The sequence below is a fragment of the Pteropus medius genome, unplaced genomic scaffold, assembly GCF_902729225.1.
Source record: "Pteropus medius unplaced genomic scaffold, Ma_sr-lr_union100, whole genome shotgun sequence".
In the NCBI taxonomy this organism is placed as follows: domain Eukaryota; kingdom Metazoa; phylum Chordata; class Mammalia; order Chiroptera; family Pteropodidae; genus Pteropus; species Pteropus medius.
Window position 1 is genome coordinate 1,231,706 of NW_024353906.1, and position 20,864 is coordinate 1,252,569.

The following is a 20,864-nucleotide window of genomic DNA, read 5'->3' on the forward strand; positions in this document are numbered from 1 at the left end:
ATGAACCCACATATTACATGTATATATTTTTTAACATTTTTTCATGTGTTTAGTCCCTAGATTAATTTTTGGAAGTAGCATTGCAAACTCAAAGGAGATTGACTTTAAAAATTTTAACTTATGGTCAAATTACCATTCAGAAAAGTTGTACCCAGTTTAAAAATCTCATCATTGGTACATGAAAGTATTTATTTTTCCACACCAATTTACAAAATATTTTGTCCAGTATTGTGGGTGAAAATATTTTATTTACATTTCTTTGATTATTAGGGAGATTATACATATTTTGTGTTATTGGACATTTGTATTTCTTCATTTGTACATTTCTTTATATTTTTTTGTGCATTTTTATAGTGAAGTGTTTGTAGCAATGCACTTTTTATTAGTAAATTAAAGATGTGCAAAAGATTTGATGACCAAATAATATGAAGCATATTACCACCATGGTCAAATGTAGTAGTCTGCAGCTCAGGTTGGATTATTGATTGAAAAATTCTCGAGAGGAAAGGCCATAGTTATTTATTTATTGTTTGTTTATTTTTTAATTAAGATCTAATTGACATGTAACATTGTACTAGTTTTAGGTGTACAACATAATGATTTCATTTATTTTTTAATTTTTGTGTTCAGACTATCTAGTATAATCTCAAACCTCTAGTAGTGACTTGCTGAATGAATGAATAAGCAAACGGGAATGGTACAATCTCTGAGAATTGGGTGTTCTGAGGATTCATGTTATTAAAGAGATTGTGATTTTTTAGAACAGATGGTGATTTGCTTTGGCCTTTCCTTCTCTGTCTTCTTACTTTTGTACTTCCCTCAAGATTAAAGTGGCCACTTTTATTTTGGAAATGTCTTGTTCAGCCCAAACTGTTTTAGTTCTTAAAGAAGTAGCTTCTTTAAGTTCTGTGTTACTTCAAGTTCTGTGTTAATTCTTGTGAGTTAATACTTAACTCTTTGCCCATCATAATATGTTGCTTGTTTATTCCTGAATTCTCTGCAGAAGGTAGTATGCATTAAATTCTTTTTTTCTTTGTTATAATAATGAACTCTGCGATTTTTAGAAGCTTATACTTTTAAAATTGTTTGCTATAGAGTTTATTAATAGTGTAAATCAATGGTAATGAGATTCAGAGTTGGTTTTAACATATGTAGCAAGACTGCTTTTATATGACAAATGAGATTATACTGACTTTATATTAATGCATATTAAAATATTATTTGCCCTGAATGTCTGGAATCTGACTTGTATCAAATTTAAAATATTTCCAGAGTTAGAGATCTGAACTCCTAAAGAGTCCAGTGATAGAAAAAATGAGATATATATCAGCCACAATATTTTCTGGATGCATTTTATTTTATCTTTCACCATTTAAATGCAAATGAAGGAAGGAGATGTATTCTGTATGTTGTATAATTCCAATTCATGCTTTTAAAAAAATATTTGCTAGAAAGACAAAGTGATTTTTTTTTGAAAATATACAAGTACTTAAAAACCCTTTTGGATTATTCCAAATTTTAGTCATTGGATATACAGCATTGCGCTATAGATTTATTTTGTGGATAACTTTTAAGTTATAATTTATAATTCGGGGTAGGATAAAATATTGGCATAGCTTGTAACAGAACCAGTATGCTTTGTGGGCTTTGAATAGTACATAGAATGTGTCCACACAGGGTTATGTGTTGTCCCAACTTCTGGATTTTAAACATCAGAAAATCATGAGGAGAAGGGTGTAATACTAAAAATAAATGGCAGAGTTAGCTTTCTCTGGTGAGAATCTTCTGTACTTCTTGAATCTATGGAAGTAAGCATTATGGCATTGCTGGAAACTGGATCGGGAAAGGCCTGAGGTACCATTCCCTACAAAGAGGAGGAGGCCTGGTGAAGAAACCTAATGAATATATTAGCCATCGATACTTAAAGTTGTCCAAATGCCTAGAAAAGATTCATTATCAATCAGCCCTGATTAGAAAATAGAATAAATTATCTGGATCACTTAGACAAAAACATATTATAGGAGCCAGAGAAGAGCTGAGTTAGATATTTATTTCATATCTCAACAATTTCAGATGTCAGTACCTAATCTATTATGGCCATTTGTGCTATAAATGCAACATTGAAAGTAGTGATTCCTACCAATGATGTTGATCAGTTGTTTTTTTCCGGAATGAATTTTATTTAAATCTTGTCAGTTAACAAAGTTAACTAACCTAGATAGTTACTGACTATATTTAAAAAATGGGGATTAAATCAAACCAATACCCAGAGTCTAGGAAAGTTTCTGGCCTAAATTAGGAAACTAAACTCCATTATTATTTTCAGTTGAACACTACTCATAGCTATCCTCACATTTGGGAAAGAATACAGCCTTTGCAACAAAGTTTCTTTGTTTTCATGGAACTAAAAATGTGCTGTATTTAGACCAAACAATAAAAATAAACTACCAAACTACCTTCTAATGCATGGGGGTTCTGGAGAGAGGAAACCATAGATATTTAGAGGCATAAAGTGACTCATTGTGCTAGTTAAAACTTTTTTACAAGGCTAGCTCTGTTTGTTTGAGTTGCATCTGTTACCTCTTCAGCCAGAACTAAGTTGTGTGCAAGCAAAAGAATTTTGGATTGAATTGTGGCTCATACAGAATGCATTGTATATAGCCTAGGCATCTAAATGGGTTTCACACTTTAGGTAGAACAAAAACTGCATCTTTTCATATTTATTCTACCTATAAGGTATTCCTGTTGGACACATCCAAGATATTTTCTGTGAAGCTGATTCATTTTAACTTGCAGACATAAATTAAACATGTTTTTCAAATGTAACTTGTAAGCCTTTACTTCCTTTTTTTTAAAAAAAATTCTCCCATTTGATTTTACTTATACTTTTTAAACACTGACCTTATTACTGACAGTTTTTTTTTTTAAAAGCAGTAATGGATGAGGATGTTGTATTCTTAGCTGTAGAACAATGACATGATTGTTTCTTTTGGTATTATCATCTTGGAAAAAGTTGTTAGAGTAGATGGGGACAACTGCCTGAGTTAAAAATAGTATGATTTGTTGCCAGAATGTTTGCTTCTTTAATAAAGCATATAAATGCAGTTTACTCAAACTTTTTTATTTCATTTTGTCTAAATTTTCAGGTCACTTTCATGAATTCAAAGGCAATTTACCAGTGATTTCTGGGTGCTGGGGCTGATTTTTTTGTGCGTATCTGTAAGTATCGATTTATTTATTACTCTTCTCATTGTGAAATGAAAGTTATAGTTTGTAAACAAGTTCTTAACTCCTTTTGTGTGTGAATTTTTATTAGTTTTTTTTTTTGTGTTTTTAAGTTATACTTTTTTGGTGTGTGTTTTCTTAAGAGTAGTATAGAAAAAATATCAGCTGATGAAAAAAGCTTCAGTTTGTTGTGATTTCCAGTGAAATAACACAATGGCAGGGCCTATTACAATAAGCTGAAAGAATAAATATACTTTTTGACAATGGGGCTCAGTTGTAGGAATGGGTTACCTTAAAAGGGCTAGTCTATATACACATGAATAATTTACCTTGGTAAATTCTTCCAGTCTTCTGGTTGTCTGGACTTGAAAAGTTCTGTGTGATTGTGCTCACAGAAAAGATGTGAGATGATACAGAAGTCAAAGAACTGTCAGTACAGGAGGAGATTATGTACTAAGGAACCAAAGACTCATTTAGTGAATGTATAACATATCAAATTGAGGGTATTTCTGCATTCTTCACTATCTCTCAAACACTATTATATTTTAAATGGTATTTTGAAGAACAAAGTTACTTTTTTCTCAGGAAAGAAGATAAATTTCAAGAAAAAAATGGAATGAACTTTCATGATGAGTTGAAGTTATTTAAATTGATATATATTTGTTAATTTAGAAGTAGTTTAGAGTATGTGGGAGGTATTAAAAATGTCTGTGTGTATGTGATACTGTATTTAAGTAACTGTAACTAGAGTTTAAAGTATATTTATATGTGTACATTGTTGCAAATCATTGTCATTTTAAGGGTTCTTTTACATTGATAACAACAAAGACATAGAAAACTTTCTTCTGTTAGTGTATTCCTGTAAAGAAGTTTTAGAGAATATACTTCTAGGAAAATATTTGAAAAAAAAAAAGTACATTCTAGAGTGTAAGTTATTCAGTATTTAAGCAGAGAACAGCAGCAATTTATTTAAAACCAGCTTTACCTTTCTTTCAGTAGTAGCATGATTAGGGTAGGCGTTTAGAGTGAACATAAAAATATAGACATGAATGTTTAATATAGTTTGGTACATTTTGTATGTGTTTAATAAATTGTTAATTTTATGAAACTACCAATTCACATTTTATTTTGAAGACTTAGTTCTTATGTAAAATACAAAATATTAAACTACATGGTTCATTTGGATTAAATATAAGCTTTTAATTTGTGCAAGGTATCATAGTGAGGATTAGGAGGCAAAGAAGATGGAGAAAGAAATGTAAAGTATCTTTGAAGGGCTCTTGAGAAAAAGGGTGATTCCAAAGAGCTGAGCTTATCCTCTTAGAAATCTGAATGACGGGAAATCTTATCTTAGTTGCTTTATCTTTACCTCCTTTCTCTCTTCTTTCATATCATTTAATCATTTCCTTTAGTAAGTTTTTAGGATGATTTAATTTTAAAAATGAGTAATGCAAGATAATTACAGGCATTTGAACCAAAATGGCCTTCATTAAAATATGGTTTCTATTTTTCATCACCCAAAGGCCCTGTTTCCTGAATTCTTTACCCCCACCTCCCACCACCAATCATATATAGACTAGCTTTGAAGGACGTTATCCAATTAGCTGAGATTTTTCTTGTGACCTAACAAAGAATGATGCTAAAAATAGAAGGGACACTGTGGGTATAGTTTTCATATGGTTATTTCTGGAGTTCAGCTTCGTATTTTGTCTCATCACTTAGGCAAAAATCGTGCTAATCATATAGGCCTAAAGTAATTGTTTTCCAGTCTTGAGAATTTTTATATTCTGGTTTAGGGCATGGGCTTTGTTGTTCCTTTGGTCAGTGTTCTCAAGCTTTGTTAGGGCCATCTCTTGACTGTAGAATCTTCTTATTAAAGAGATATAGCAGAATACTGTGATTAAGATAAGTCACTTAAAATTAACATGGATGGGCCAGCTTTAGCTCAAGCAGTTACTTCGTCATGGCAGACTGTTAAAATTAATATGGCATCCAGAATACTTGAATTCCCAATTTTTTCAATTATTGTGGAAACTGTCTACCACTTACACTGAATGATGAGGCAGCTAAAACAATAGAAATATTTATCTAGTCCGGCTTAAGAACAAACAAATGAGATTAGTGACAATGGCTTCTTTTAGGAACTTTAATTTCCATGTCCTGGAACTGCTTATTTGCTACATGATCTAAGGCAGAAAGTTATACCTCATGGCCATGGGAAGGTTTCTTAGTAAGGTGTTCAGAAGCAGGTCTGCGAGATAAGGAAGGTGGGATATTGTTTTGCACATCCATAATGAATGGGTCACACCAAGGGTGTGTGAGAACTGATTGGAATCTTACCTACTTGCATCTACTACCTAGGTCAGAAGAGGAAAACACTCTGAAGGAAAACGGTTATCTTTTCAGAAGCTGAAAGCCTATTATTATAGGGTTTTTTTTCTATTAAAAAAAAAAAAGTACACCTTTCTTTTCCCAAAGTAGGCATTGTGTAATAAGACCTCATTTTTCATGTCGATATCTCACATTTAATTTTTATCTCTAATTGAAAAATAATTATGGAATTTTGATCATTCGGTTTTACCAGGACAATAAATGCTGGCTAAAAACAAAACAAAACAGAAATAGATCATTAGATATCCTGCTTTTTCAGGTTACCCAAGCCTTTTTAGTACTTTGATCATGAATTAATTCCCTTTTATAAAATTCTTTCTTTGTTCCTGATCTCTAATAGCAACCTTTTCCCTGAAAAGGTATAAAAGTATTTTATCATCTAGTACAAGAAGTGATTATTGCTTTGCCCATGTTTGAGACTTTAATAATGTAAGATATAAAAATATCTTAATTTGGTATATCACTTGCTTTTGCAGACATTAAATTGGCTTAATTTTGTAAAAACTCTGTGGAATGAGTAGGAATTATTCACATTTTTGCACAGTAGCTGGATTCAAATTTAGGGATTCATGGTATAAATTCAGTGTTCTTTCTGTAATACCAAGATGTCCTCTCTCAGAGTATTTTAGCTCTGTTTCTTTTGTTGTTTTTGATCACCATCTCAGTCTCCCACTTGACTGACATACAAATATTTTCGAAAAGTTGAGGTAGAGTTAGCCAGGGAGATTGTAGAAAGACTTCTAACCACTTCATTACCTAATGTTCCTGGATCCTTTGTGCCTCCCTGACATTTTGCCTGTTGCCCTATTCCCAAACTGCCACATGTCATGCTTCAGCTGAAATTTTTTGAATTGCATAGATTTTTAGGAAACAAACAAAAAGAATCACAAATTCATTTCTTTGTGGTATTTCTAAATGGAAAGAAATCTGTTTCAAACTGAGAAAAGCCCAGTCCAAACCTCCCTCAGTGAAAACATCTGTGATTTTAAGGACAAGCAGGTCTAAGTGCATTATCTTTAAAAAATATCCCAGGCTAATCTTGACATAGAGCAGGTAAATAAAAAAGATGAGCTGTGAAAATCCACAAATAGGGCTTGAATGCCATTTTCCATGACAACGGGAGCTGCCCCACGAAAGCATTAATGCTGAGAATGTAAGGAATTTAAAATTGTGCCTTCTCAGTTTTACAGTTGTGTGCTCATGTTAATTAGAGATATACTGACATTTGAAGTATCTACATTAATACACACAGCTACTATACATGTGGCCACAAATCTACTTTAATTGAAAGCAGTTTGCTAATCTGAATGTGTGTATCCATTACATTTTATGCTTTTAAAGTTTTATATATTAGTGCCCTTAGATACTAATTCTTCCTCCTCTCTTCACTTTCTGTTTCTAACTTATACCTGAAAGGATAGCTTGGCCTATTTTTAATCTCCTAGTGATGTTTTGGAGCAATATTGATGGAATTTGAGAAAGAAAATGTTTTTAATAGTGTCCTTTATTTGCTGTAGTTTGAATCTTTTTTCCTTCTCTGACTTTCTAAATTGTTGGGTTTTCTTACAAACCTTTAAAATGGCTTGCCGCCCAAATAAGGTAGGATTTAGGTTTATGGAATTTGCTTCACTGGCTATATTTAAGCATGAAAAAGCTACTCTTCACCATCACACTATGGTCTTAGCCAGAAAAGACCCATATTAGAGACTTTGATGGGATGAACAGTGAAGAGGCTTTCTAGTTTTTCTAGTATAGTTGAGTTTCATCCTTCCCTCTTGATGTTAAGCCATGTATCTTAATTTTTGATTTGTAAATATATTCACAATAGCTTGATGACTTCTTGAGGTAAACTTTAGCTCTACAGTTTTTGCTTTGTCTGTCTTATACTTAAAGGAAGACCTACAACTATTTTTGCAAGCTTGTATTTCTTAAGAATCTGCCTGTCAGGATTTTTAACCTAATTGTTTTGTGCTTCTTGTCTAATGAAACTCCCACACTTACTTTTTGGACCAATCCCTGAATATTACACAAGACCATTTAAAAAGAAGGTTCCTTTTTGTTGCACTAGAACAAACTGCTCTAAAAAGTTTGTAATACTTTGGACTTGTTTCATTAAACCATTTTACTGGCACCATTAAACCACTGAGACTTGGGACCATTAAAACTTACTCAGTACTATTATTATTATTATGGCCTATTTTTACCCTTTATTACTTTTTTTTTCACTGTGCTACGTTTCTCTGTTCTTTATTCTTTCATGTTGCTTACTACATATTATGCCATCACAGCACATTTGGTAATTTCAAGTTAATTGCTCAATTATCAGCAATAGTCATGAAGCACTCGAAACATACGCAGTGGAAGCCTTAAAAAATTTCAAAATAAGTTTGTGTGTCATAATCTTAAATGTGAAACATGCCAATATCTGCAGGCATAAAAATACACCGCCTGAGCTAGGCATTTCAGGGAAGGCAAAACCTACTCTTTAAAATCAGGGCTTTTGTCTGGCACTGAAGTGTTTCATCTTTGCTAATTTCAAACAACATATCTAAATTTGATCTGGGTTTACTTTTCAACTCTAAAAATTTGGTTGTGGTTATAAAAGAAAAGGGAAGTAAAACTATTGATTCTATTTGAATCAATATAATCAATGTAAGGTTTTACTGGAACCTTACAATCATGATATTCACTTTAAAGTAGAATTTGGTGTGAGGTGGATCCATGTTGGATGCCAATCAAGGAAGCTGACTTATTAAAGAAGCAGAATGATCTCTTTATAATTTTTTTTTTTTTTACTTATAAGGCAATCCTCTAAATCAGAGGACAGTGTTACAATGAAGGTAGTATGTTGATGATTTTTTTATTTGAAAGAAAACCCATGAGAAAAATGACATTGAGGACATACTCTAAATCCTACACAGTAATATTCTCAGATGCCTTTAAGATAACTTCCACATTATGGCAAAATAATTACTGTAACTCTTTTGGCAACTAGGTGAATTATCATTACATTTTGCATTAGTATTCAGTTTAGGGTTTTCTCTGAACTAACATAGTGTCAACAGCTCTTTTTTAGATGCTATTATGGTTCTTTCACATTTTTATAGTATTGTAGTAAAGCTGAATTTACTGGCTACATTTGAAGGTGGAGTAGAGCAGCATAAGAGTCAACATTAAAGTGATTCAGTGTCCTTTGGAGAAAAAATTGTTTAACTTGAGATTGGAAACAATGAGGGACTTGGGGCATTTTGCTAAGAGCGACTTATAAATATAAATATTATCCCAAAAGCTATTCCCTGGACCTGTTTTAGCCAAGAAGATAGGCTTAATCATCTTTCAGTATTCTTACATAACTTTCATAATATTTAAAGATATTAAATGTATATAGAGAAGGGGAAATAAGCCATAACTTGAACTGGGCTGTGGTCTCAAATATAAGGAAGTAAGGGAGTGTCAGCAAATGCATTAATTATGCACAGCTAGCTATCATTTTATAATATAACAATCTATAAGATGTGAAATATAGTCTGTCTATAATTTAAGAAAAAACAAAGTTATTTATGTAATCAAGCATTTAGCTAGAAATATTTTAGTAACTACTTTATAAAGACAATTTGAATAATTAACAAAATCTAGTTCATTTTGTTCTACATATGACTCTCAGCATATCTGAAGTACATATTTCATTTATCTTGGAGTATGGGTATAAATGCTCACATTTCACCAAATTTTTGCCAGCTTCAAACATCAAAATGTGAGTTAAATATTGCCAGGAAAGATAAAAATATTATCTTCTGCATTCTCTCCTTTCCTCTTCATTCCTCCCTCTTTTCCTCTCTCCCTCTTTCTGATTTAAACACAGTCTGTTTGACTTCAGAACACATCTCTTCTCATTCTAGAACACCAAACTCATAGAAGAAGAGATTAGACATGTTCTTACCACTGGCAAAGGGTGAGGAAACGAGAATTGGTACAAATTTGTACAAAAGGTACAGATTTCCAGTTATAAATTAGTACTAGGGATGTGATGTACAACGTGGTGGCTATGATTAACACTGCTGTGTGATGTATAGAAAAGTTGTTGAGAGTAAATCCTAACAGGTCTCATCACAAGAAGAATTTATTTTCTTCTTTTCTTTATATTGTATCTATATGAGTTGATGGATGTTAGCTGTACCGATTGCAATAATCATTTAACAATAAAGGCGTACCTTATCTTATTATGCTTCGCTTTATTGCACCTCACAGATATTGGAATTTTTACAAATTAAGGGCAAGACTTTCCACCCGCAAAAAGGTTATGACTTGCTTTATTGCGAGGCTCATTTTATTGCAGTGGTCTGGAACCGAACCTGCAATATCTCCAAGGTATGCTTGCATATGTAAATCAAACCATCATGCTGTATACTTTAAACTTATACAGTGATGTATGTCAATTATTTCTCAATAAAACTGGACAAATATATTGTGTGTAATTCCCACCACTCCTGAGTACTGCTGTGTACTACCTATGATCTTAGGCAAGTCATATAACCTCTTGGAGCTTTAGCTTCCTCACCTGTGAAGTGAGAGTATTACCTATTCCAGGCTTATTTACTTATTTATTTTTTACAGCTTTATGGAAGTATAATTGGCATACAACAAACAGCATGTATTTAAAGTGCACAATTTGATAAGTTTTGATATAGCTATACATCAGTGAAGTTATTTACACAGTCAAGGTAATTACATATCTATCACTCCTAACAGTTTCTTAATGCTCCTTCAGAGACCCTCACTCCTGCCCCTCCTTGATCTTTCCCTGACCTCATCCCCAGGCAATCCTCAATCTGCTGTCACTACAGATTAGTTTGCATTTAAAAATTTTTACGTAAGTGAAATCATATATTATGTACTTTTTTTGGTCTAATTTTTTTCATTTGGCATAATTACTTTGAGATTCACTTATGTTATGCATGTCAATTTAATACTTTATTTTTTAAATTACTGAGTAGTATTTCATTGTATGGATATAACACAATTCGATTATTCATTTAGGTTCTTTCTAGTTTTTTACTATTACAGGTGAAGCTACTTTGAACATTTGTCTTTGAGGGGACATATCATATGTTTTTATTTCTTTTGGGGAAATACCTAGGGTATTTCCCCAAAAGGGTGGAATGGCTAAGTTACATAGGTGTATTTTTAAGTTTATAAGAACTGTTAATTTTTTCCAAAATGGTTGTACCATTTTATATCCCTAGTAGCAATATGTGAGAGTTTTAGTTGCCTCACATCCTTAATAATACCTGGTATGTTTAATTTTCAGTTTTAGCCACTTGAGTGTTTATAGTAGTATCTCATTGTGGTCAATTTGTATTTCCCTGATGACTGATGATATTGAGCATCTTTTCATTTGCTTCTTTGCCAACTATCTATTTACTTTGTTGAAGTGCCTTTTAAATCCTTTGCTGTTCTTAAATTTGGGGTTAACTTCTTTTTTATCAAGTTGAAATAGTTTCTATATATTCTAAATACAAGTTCTTTGTCAGAGATGTTTTGCACATATTTTCTACTAGTCTGTGGCTTGCCTTTCAATTTCAAGTACCTTTTGAAGAGCAGTAGTTTTAAATCTTGATGAAGTCCAATTGTTTTTCTTTTATATTTTATGCTTTTTATGTCACATTTAAGAAATCTTTATAAAACCCAAGGTCACTAAGATTTTCTCCTATGCAGTCTTTTTGAGGTTTTATAACTTAATCTTTTTATTTAGGGCTATGATTTACTTTGAATTAATTTTTGTAATGGGTGAAATAAGGTTTAAGGTTTATATTTTTGCTTATAGCTATTCAATTGTTCCAGTGCCACTGGCTGAAAATATGCTTTTCCTATTAAATTGCCTTGGCATTTTTATTGAAAATAAAGTGACCATATACATATAGGTTTATTTTTTGGAGCCTCTATTCTATTTCATTGATCTATTCGTCTGTTATTTTTTAATGCCACTTTCTTGATTACTTAATTACTGTAGCCTCATAGAGTGAGTTGGGAAGTATTTCCTCCTATTTAAATTTCTGGAAGAGTTTGTGTATACTAGATATTATTTCTTTTTAAATGCTTGAAAGACATCACTAATGAAACCATCTGGGCTTGGAGGTTTCTGGAAGGTTTTTAAATACAAATTCAATTTCTTTAATAGATACAGGACTAATTAGGTTGTCTGGTTCACCTAAGTTATCTACTTTATTTAAAGGCTGTTCATTTAAGTAGTTGAATCTATTGGCGTATAGTTGTTCATCAAATCTATTTATTATCCTTTTAATATCTGTAGAATCTTTAATGATGTCACCTTTCATTTCTGATATGAGAATGTAAACATGACATATCAAAATTTAATATTGCTTTTCTGTTTTCTATTTTACTGATTTCTGTTTTTCATTCTTTTATTTCCTGTTCTCTGCCTACTTTGAGTTTAATTTGCTCTTCCTTTTCTAGTTTCTTAAGGTGAAATCTGAGATCATTAATTTGAGAGCCTATTTTTCAATATAGATATTAGTGCTATAAATTTACTTCTAAGTATTGCTTTAGCTGCATCTCATAAATTTGTGATGTTTTCATTTTTATTCAGTTCAAAATGCTTTCTAATTTTTCTTTTGATTTTTTTTGGTCAATTAATGGATAATTTAAAAGTATTATTTCTTAATATTTAGGGATTTTCCAGATATCTTTCTGTTATTGAATTCCTAATCATTTTGTTGGTTGGCAAGTTCTATAAATGTAAATTATGTAAAGTTGGTCGATAGTGTTACTCAGGTCTTTTACAGTCTTCCATATTTATCCATATATACCATTTCAGTGTACTTTATGCCTTTGTGTAGATCCAGATTTCCATTTGATAACATTACCTTTTGCCTGAAGGATCTCTTTAACATTTCCTGTAGGATCTACATGCTGGTGAGCTTGTAATATTTCCTTCATCTTTTGCATTTCTGAAAAATCTTTATTTTGCTAGGTATAAAATTTTAGATTAACATTTTTATTCAGTAATTTAAAGATATTGATCTATGTATTTTTGCTTACATTGTTTTCAAATATGTTTGCTGTAATTTTTATATATGTTTTTCTGAACGTGATGTGTCATTTTCCTCTGATGGCTTTTAAGTTTTTCTTGTTATCACTAATCATAAGCACTTTGATTATTTTGTGTCTTAGTGTAGTTTTTATAATGTTTCTTGAGCTTGGGGCTTTTTGAAATTCTTGTATCTATGGGTTTATAATTTTGTCACATCTAGAAAATTTTCAGCCAGTTAATTTGGAATTTTTTTGTTCACTCCATTTTTTGTGGAATCTAATTACACATATTTTAGGCAGCTTGAAATTATCCTACAGTTCACTGATTCAGTTTACATTTTTTTTTCCCACTCTGTTTTATTTTGGAATGTTTCTGTTGGTAAATCTTAAGTTTGCTTGTCTTTTTCCAGCAGTATATTTTTCATCTCAGACATTGTGTTTTTTTTTATCTCTAGAAGTCAAATTTGAGTCTTTGTTATACATTTGATATTTCTACTTAATATGTTTAATCTTTATTTTAGTTCCATGAACAAATAGAATACACCTGTAATAACTTTTAATTTCCTTGTCAACTCATTCTATCACCTGTGTCATTTCTGGATCAGTATCAATATATAGATTTTTCTCTTCATTATGGGTTGTATTTTCCTGCTTCTTTGCATGGCCGATAATTTTTTATTGGATGCCAAAAATTATGAGTGCTGAATATTTCTGTATTCCTATAAATATTTTTGTATGTTTTTTTCCTGGTATGCAGTTAAGATACTTAGGGACTGTTTGATCCTTTCAATGCTTGCTTTTAAACTCTGTCAATTGGAACTATTACAGCCTTTAGGGTAAAGTTTATTTTTTCTACCACTGAAGCAATACTTTTTTGAGTACTCTGGTCAACACTGCTCATGTTATGAAGTTTTATACTTTTGATTATGGGAAAATGAACTATTCCTGGCTTTACGTGAGCTCTGGAATTGTTCTCCCTGCTCCTTTTAGGTATCTCTCCTTAACATTGGTTAGTTTCCTCACATATATGAGCTGATGAGTAATTGCTTAAATTCTTGTGAGGGATTCTGCAGATCGCTGGAAGTCTATGTGCAGGTTTCTCTCCTGTGTTACTCTGCTCTATGAACTATAGTCACCTTGGGCTCCCTAGACTCCCAGCTCTATAGACCTTCTTAACTCACTGAGACCATTAAGTTCTGTCTCTGTGCACTGCAGTTGATAATTTATTTGTTTATGCAGTAAGCTGGGACAACTATAAGAATGACCTCATTTGTTTTCCTTTCTCAGGAATCACTGTTCTTCATTGCCTGATGTTCAGTGTCTGAGAACTGTTGTTTTCATATATTTGTCCATTTTTTCAGTTGTTTAAGCCAGAATGGTAAATCCAGTTCCTGTTTGTCTGTCTTGGTGAGAAGCAGAAGTCTCCACATATGTGAAGAAATTATATAATGTACTTTAAGCATGTGTTATTGAGTGCTTCATACATAGGAGGCATTCATTATTGATGGTTACTATTTCTATTTCTCTGCCTATGTCTGTTAATGAAGCTTTATCATATATCCCCTTCTATATGAAGCCTTTCTGGACTGCTGCCTCTACAGATGACTTATTACTTTTTATTCTTTGTGGCCATATCACTTTTTTAAAACATACTTTTATTATGACACAAATCTATGTTACAATTGGTTTACTTATTTCTTTTTTGTAGTAAATTGTAAGATCTTAGACAAATAAGTTCTATCTTGTTTATTTGGTTTCTAAAACATAATAAATGCTTAGATATTTGTTGTGAAATGATTAATCAAGAGTGTTTTATACCTTTTATGAAGTATTCAAGAGTAGAATTTTTGATTGGGAAGGAAAGAAGTGGTTTAGAAGCATAAAAACATTTGAACAGAATGAAAGTAGAGAAAGATAAGATTTTGGGGATCCAGAGAGCAGCATGAGAGCAAAAGGTGGTTGGTTGGTTTGGGTTGATAATATAGAGTAATAATGATAGTGATAGCAGCAGCAGCAGTAGTAGTAGTAGTAGTAAGTAGTAGTAGTAATAGTCATAGTAGTAGTAGTAGTTCCTGTGAAGGTGAGGGAGGATAGAGGAATATAGAATGGAGATAGAAGAGACATATTGTAGTGTATCAGTGAAACCATTTTCTGATTACATTGCTATAATATAGATGGTAATTTTAGTAACATGTAAATTTATATTGTGTACATCCTTGTAACTTGAAATGTTGTAAGTGAGGCTTTTAAACAAAGTGCTGAGAGAACATGACATACTTTTTTGGAGTGGGTAAACCTTGAAAGGAAATGGTAGGGATGGGTTAACTGAGAAGAAACAGAAAAGATTCCTAGATAGTAGAGAAAAGCATAAACACAAAAATAGTATAGGCTATATATAAGTATAATGTAGCAGAAAGAACAAATGGATCTTGAAGTTGGGTTCATAGTCATTGATGTGACTCTGGACAAATGACTTATCCTAAATGAGACTCAATTCCCTCATTTGTAAAATGGATGTGGTTGTTGGTAAGATTATCTTATGTAAGAGAACATTTATTTTATATCTGGCAGATAGTGGGTCCAATAACTATTAGTTTCTTCTTTTTAGACATTCTATATCTTCTGATGAGGAAAGGAAAATGCTTCAAGAAGGACTTTGTGACCCCTCATCACTTTGTATAAGAGCCCAGGTATAATATATGTATATATATATGTATAATTTATTTCTTATTTCCATGGCAAATGAGGATTGCATTCGTTTTGTGGTCCAATACTATATAGCCTAGATAACTTTAACACCCAGTCTCTTTACATCTAGTTTTAACTTATATTTAAAACTATTGGGATTATGGCTAAACTGTACATACAAATTAAACTATTTTACTACCACAATTCAATATTTTTTAAAATGCTTCTGTTTATAGGGGACATATCTATTGAATGAAAGGTTGGTCAGATGAGTATCAGAAATCCTGAGTTTTCCCAAGTCTTGAATCCATTTGTATTCATTTAAGTGATTTATTCATTTGAGATATAATTGACATATAACATTATATTAGTTTCAGGTGTAAGTTATATATTTTATGAAAAAAATCAGTTTTGAACTCAGTTTCCCATTATGGAAATTGATATAAGATATAAAGTTTAGAAATCTTTGATTTTTTTAAAAAAAATCACACTTTAAATTTCTAATCAGCTTATAAAAGATGACTGTTAATATGTACTACTCACAACAATATTTTGGATACATGGGATTTTAAAAGTAGTTCTAGCATAACTAATCTAGAAAATAGAGAAGATTTTTATTTCTTCACTGGAGGAAAAATTCAGGATTCTTCTAGTTAACTAATTCTGTGTTTGGTTAAGAGAACTAAAGAATTTGCAGTTAATCGAATCAAAAAATGATAAACCATAATAGTTTTGGAGCCAATTTTCATCACTGTTTTTGGTTTTTGAATATTTGCATTGATGTATACAATTCACAGGTGTAGTACATAATGCTGCTGATCCTGCCAAAAGAAGAACCACCTTTAGTCATCTGCCTAGTATCTCAAGTGTTGGGTGCTGAATTGTCAAGGATCTTGTGTGGAGCAGCACCTGGCTTCATTTGTTCTCTTCGCTACAGACTGGTTCTTTGCATTTATGAACCTTAGTCTGGCCTTGATGACGGTTTGCTTGGTTAGAGTCACCTTATTTTTAGTTTAAGACATGTTGCCTCCAGGATGCTTGAGAGTTTGAGTTTTGATGAATCTCACAAAACTCCTCTATAGGGCATGAACTGAAACCGAGGAGCCGACAATATTAATAATCCAGCTTTTGGCAGTATTGTGGATATTAATGCATTCATAGTTCACCTTGACAAACCTTGGCCCAATCACATGTGAAAATGAATTTAGTCATCTCATTTTAGTCTCTGGTGAGTATTTTAATGCTTTTTTTCAACTATGTATGAAATAGAGAAAATATTAATCTCCCCATAGAAATGCAAGGTTCATAGCCCACATGACTATGTGTTGTGAAATAAAATGTTATAATAAATTGCCATCTTGATTTAATGAAAATTATGTTTAGGAATTTTTATATTACATTATGGCTGATTTGGGATATTTTAAATTGCCCATTTATTCAAAATTTCAGGGCAAAGTACCTATTTTGATATTGTAGGTAAACATTTAATTCTTAACTTTAACCAGTAAATTTATGTACGCTGTGCAGGTGAACTGTATAAAGCATTTATCAAAAAATTAAAACATGCTAATAATAATAAGTACATATAATAGCTAAGTATATTCGGTATTTAGAACTTAAAGTTATTTTACATACATTACTTTCATGGGCGAAATAAATGTATCTTCTTGTATTAAAATGCCATAGGAATGACACAATTTCTTTTAAATTATTAGCGACTCCAGGACACGGCTCATAATTTGTGAGCCTAGAAATAATATGGCAATGACGGGAGTGAAAGATCCTGCTCCTTAAAATTTGGTGGCTTGTTGAGCTATCTGAATAATCTGTGTCCTTCTGGAACATACCAAATACATTTAAGATTGCAAAGGAATTATTTTTGGTTATCTAACCTAGCTCCTTTCAGGCTAATATAACCACCTTATTATCAGATTTCTTCTTAGAAAGGGTATAAATGGGGAATTTAAATTTTTACATGAAGAAAAAGTATATTATTTGGTTCTTGATGTATTTGGGTATTTTTACCTAGAAATCCTTACTACTACATTCAAATTAAACTATAAGGGGAGAAAGCTTATAAATTTTAAATAACGTTTTGTGGTGATAAAATGTGGTTTATATTATTTGGTGAAAGACACTGATTTAATAAAACTGAAAGGAAATAAATAAATCAAAGGTACTATTTTGTTTTGGCTGCTTTTAAAATGATTTTAACTTTTAATAAATTTCCGTATAGTCAGAGACATGTCTCGATATTATGTTTTCATTAACAGAAATCTTCAAATGGGCAATTATGTCCACATGATAAATATGTGGGGTTAATGATGATAATTTGCCACCTGTGTCATGAAGCAGCTCATTTTGATCTTTATGTAAAAATTTCCATAGTTTTCTTGGTAAGGCTTTAGAGTCTAAAAACTCAAAATTAAAAGGAAAAAAATTAACACTATAAAAACCTCACTATTGCCAAGAAATGAATCATGCATAAGGTCTGAAAATAAGTAGAAAAGAATTAGAGGTGTATACTAGATAGCAGATTGGATCCATTCAAAGAATGTGTAAGAGTGTCTTTATTATGCTATGGTAGTAATAAATGGCATTGTGCTACCAGCTTAGTAATAAAAATGGAATGGATTTGAAATCATAGCTAGTTTAGTAACTTCGGTTCAATTTCTCTCTACTTCTGTATTCCCTGCAAAGGAGAATGCACTACATCTCTGTGAGCAACCAGAATTTCTTTTGCTCTGGAAAAATCATAAAGTCCAAATTGGCTTTTGACACAGTCTTAGTTATGTAGATTAGGTAAAGCTGATCTTAAAAGAGAAAAATTAGATACTCAGCAAACCCCAGCAGATATTTTGACACTCTCTTGGAGCTGACAGGAGTTGTCATAAATTTAAACATTACCTTTCGTGGCATAGAAACTTCACTCTTAAATGGCTTTGAATAGTTTATGAATGACTGAGTACCCAGTTTTGCTAATAAGTCCTCTGGAAGCTATGGCTTTTTGGGGATGGTTTTACTTTTGGAGGAAGGAGTGTTGAAGAGATGGTACTGATGAGCTGTCATATAATTTTACAAGTTGCATAACTGCTTTTAACTACGAAATATTTCTGATTAAAATAACAATTGGGCTTGTAATTTTTTCTGAACAGCTGCTACTACAGGGGGTCATTACCTTGGAGAGCTTGAAAATAATCGTACTCCTGGTACATGAGTTATGTAGTCTTGTGTTTTACAGCAAAGCACAAAGTTTAAAGCCTATAGAAGAATGTTATTTGAAAGCTGTCAAACCATGTTAAAAAAGACTGCATCGTCAAAAGGCCCTGGTGGCCACGATTCTGCATGTAGCCTTGTCTTATTCATTATAAAATGCATGTTTATAAAGTTCCACAGAGCATCCAATTCCCAATTCACTTATATCAGCAAGACTTAACTTGCTCATTAATCTAAATTCTTTTGCAACTTTAATCTACATGTTTAATTAATCATAAAATGAGGCGGTAAGTAATTTCAGCAATGTGTGGCTTGTTATCAGATGCATTTAATCACTCTTCTGTGAGCTCATTTGGAAACACCTGAAGATGTCGAGTGCAGTTTGAATAAGCATAAATTATTCTTTGTCAGTGTACTTCACTCAACTAATAAGACATTAATTTAAAAGGCACTGTTTGTCATTTTTAGATCTTTACCAATATTTTTAGCTTAGCAATATAACTCTAATTGTATATATGATTCACAACTAGTGCCCGACACAGGAAAGGGTAAGAATTTAATTCATTTTTCTTATTTACATGTAATTATGTCATGTAATCTTAGTTTTTAATGAGAATTAACCATCTTGTAAGTATTCATATGTTTTTGGAATAAGGTACTAATGAATTGTACTTAGAAAAATTATTTGTTGGTACAAAGGCTTGTGAGTCCTTGTTTCTTGTCTAGGTTAGGTATGAAAGGACATGGGGTTTTTGGAAAAGGGCATTGATTTGAGGATACAGGTATTGCACAGGGATTATATGATGCAAATGTTAAGCTTAAAAAAATCCAAGTGAAATAATTATATTCAGCTGTCTCATATAACAACATATATAATCCTTATATAGGACCAAGTAGCCTAAAATAATGACAGTCCTATTTTTCCCTCCCAGTCTTTTAACGTTATTGCACAATTGATGATAGCATTTTTTTAAAAGGCAAAAAAACCAAGAACAACAATAATAACAAAAACCCATTCATAGCTTTACAGCAAAAAAAATTCATGAGAGCTGAATGAGTTATATATCTCGATGTCAGGAGTATAGGAATAAAAATTGCATTTTATAGGATGTCATCACCTGTCCTGTTTATGCCATGAGAGCAGTGACACATGGTAAGAATAATTATCTCAGTGGAAACAAATTTATTTACCTGCCGTGGAGCATCCTTGTTCATCTTACTCATGATCTCATCTCACTCATACGCTATCTATGGATTGTCAGCAGTGAGCCAAGGGGGATGACTCCTGAAAAGGGAATATTGGTTTGAGTTGAAATATAGCCATATTCTCCATTTTTATTTGATGTGCACATCTCCTGGGTTTCTTCCCTTTCTTCAGGGATCCTTTACACTGAGCTAACAGTTATTTATATGTCCATTTCTTGCCCTATGCCTCATGACTATGTAAAAATTTTCTTCCTCTATTTCTTTCTAAAGGAAAACAAAATCTCAGGGAATCTTATTTGTACTGTTCAAATCATAGAGCAGCGCATCTCAGTGAAATGCCATTTACCCTTATTTCACTTAAAGTACTATAAATTGTTTTCTTAGAACCACTGTTGAAAACCTCAAACAGTGGCACCTTCTTTAGAATCATCCTTGAAAAGCAACATTTCATTTGAACTTAACTTTCTTGATAAGAATACTTTCTTATACCTGTAGAATCTTAGTGGTTAGACACAATCTAATGTGAAGCCTTATTGGCAATTTTTCTTGATAAGAAACCTCAGACTTCCCTAGTTATTCCCCTGGCAAAACTTGAGATAATTTTTCCAAACAGATTTATTTTCTAACATGTTGTTTTGGGTGCAAAGAAAAAGAACAATCTCCTCACCCCTTCTCCTGCCAAATGATGTGTGAGAGACCTGCCCTGTTGTCCAATTAGGTCCCTCCACACAAAGACAATGATTTATAAAATGTTATATATTAACTGTCACTATTTGTTTAAGAGGGAAATGATAATTCAGTTCCATGCAGCTCTTATACTTTCAAATGTTTGAATGTTTGCTTTGCATACACATACATGCACACATATAACTTTACCCAAAATGCACATACACTGACTCTTCCCAGTCACAAACAAGGACATACCACTTAAATATACTTCTTCAATAGAGACTTCACAATTGATTAGAATGCACAATACCCATAATGATGAACTATTCCAGTGGGTGAAACTGAAACAGTGGGCCTTCTATCCCCAGCTAAACTGACAGAGAAGTTAACAGGGCTCTGATTTTAATGCATAACTTCTG

General features: G+C 32.1%; 1 protein-coding gene across 1 annotated transcript in view; it reads left to right on the plus strand.

Moving 5' to 3' along the window:
- Nucleotides 1-3,163: 3,163 nt before the first annotated feature.
- The window catches only part of SOX6 (SRY-box transcription factor 6), a 460,797-nt gene continuing 443,096 nt past the window's right edge, over nt 3,164-20,864 (plus strand). The window contains exon 1 of the mRNA XM_039851521.1: nt 3,164-3,219. The gene's annotated coding sequence lies outside the window, so the exon portion shown is untranslated. The remainder of the gene's footprint in view (nt 3,220-20,864) is intronic.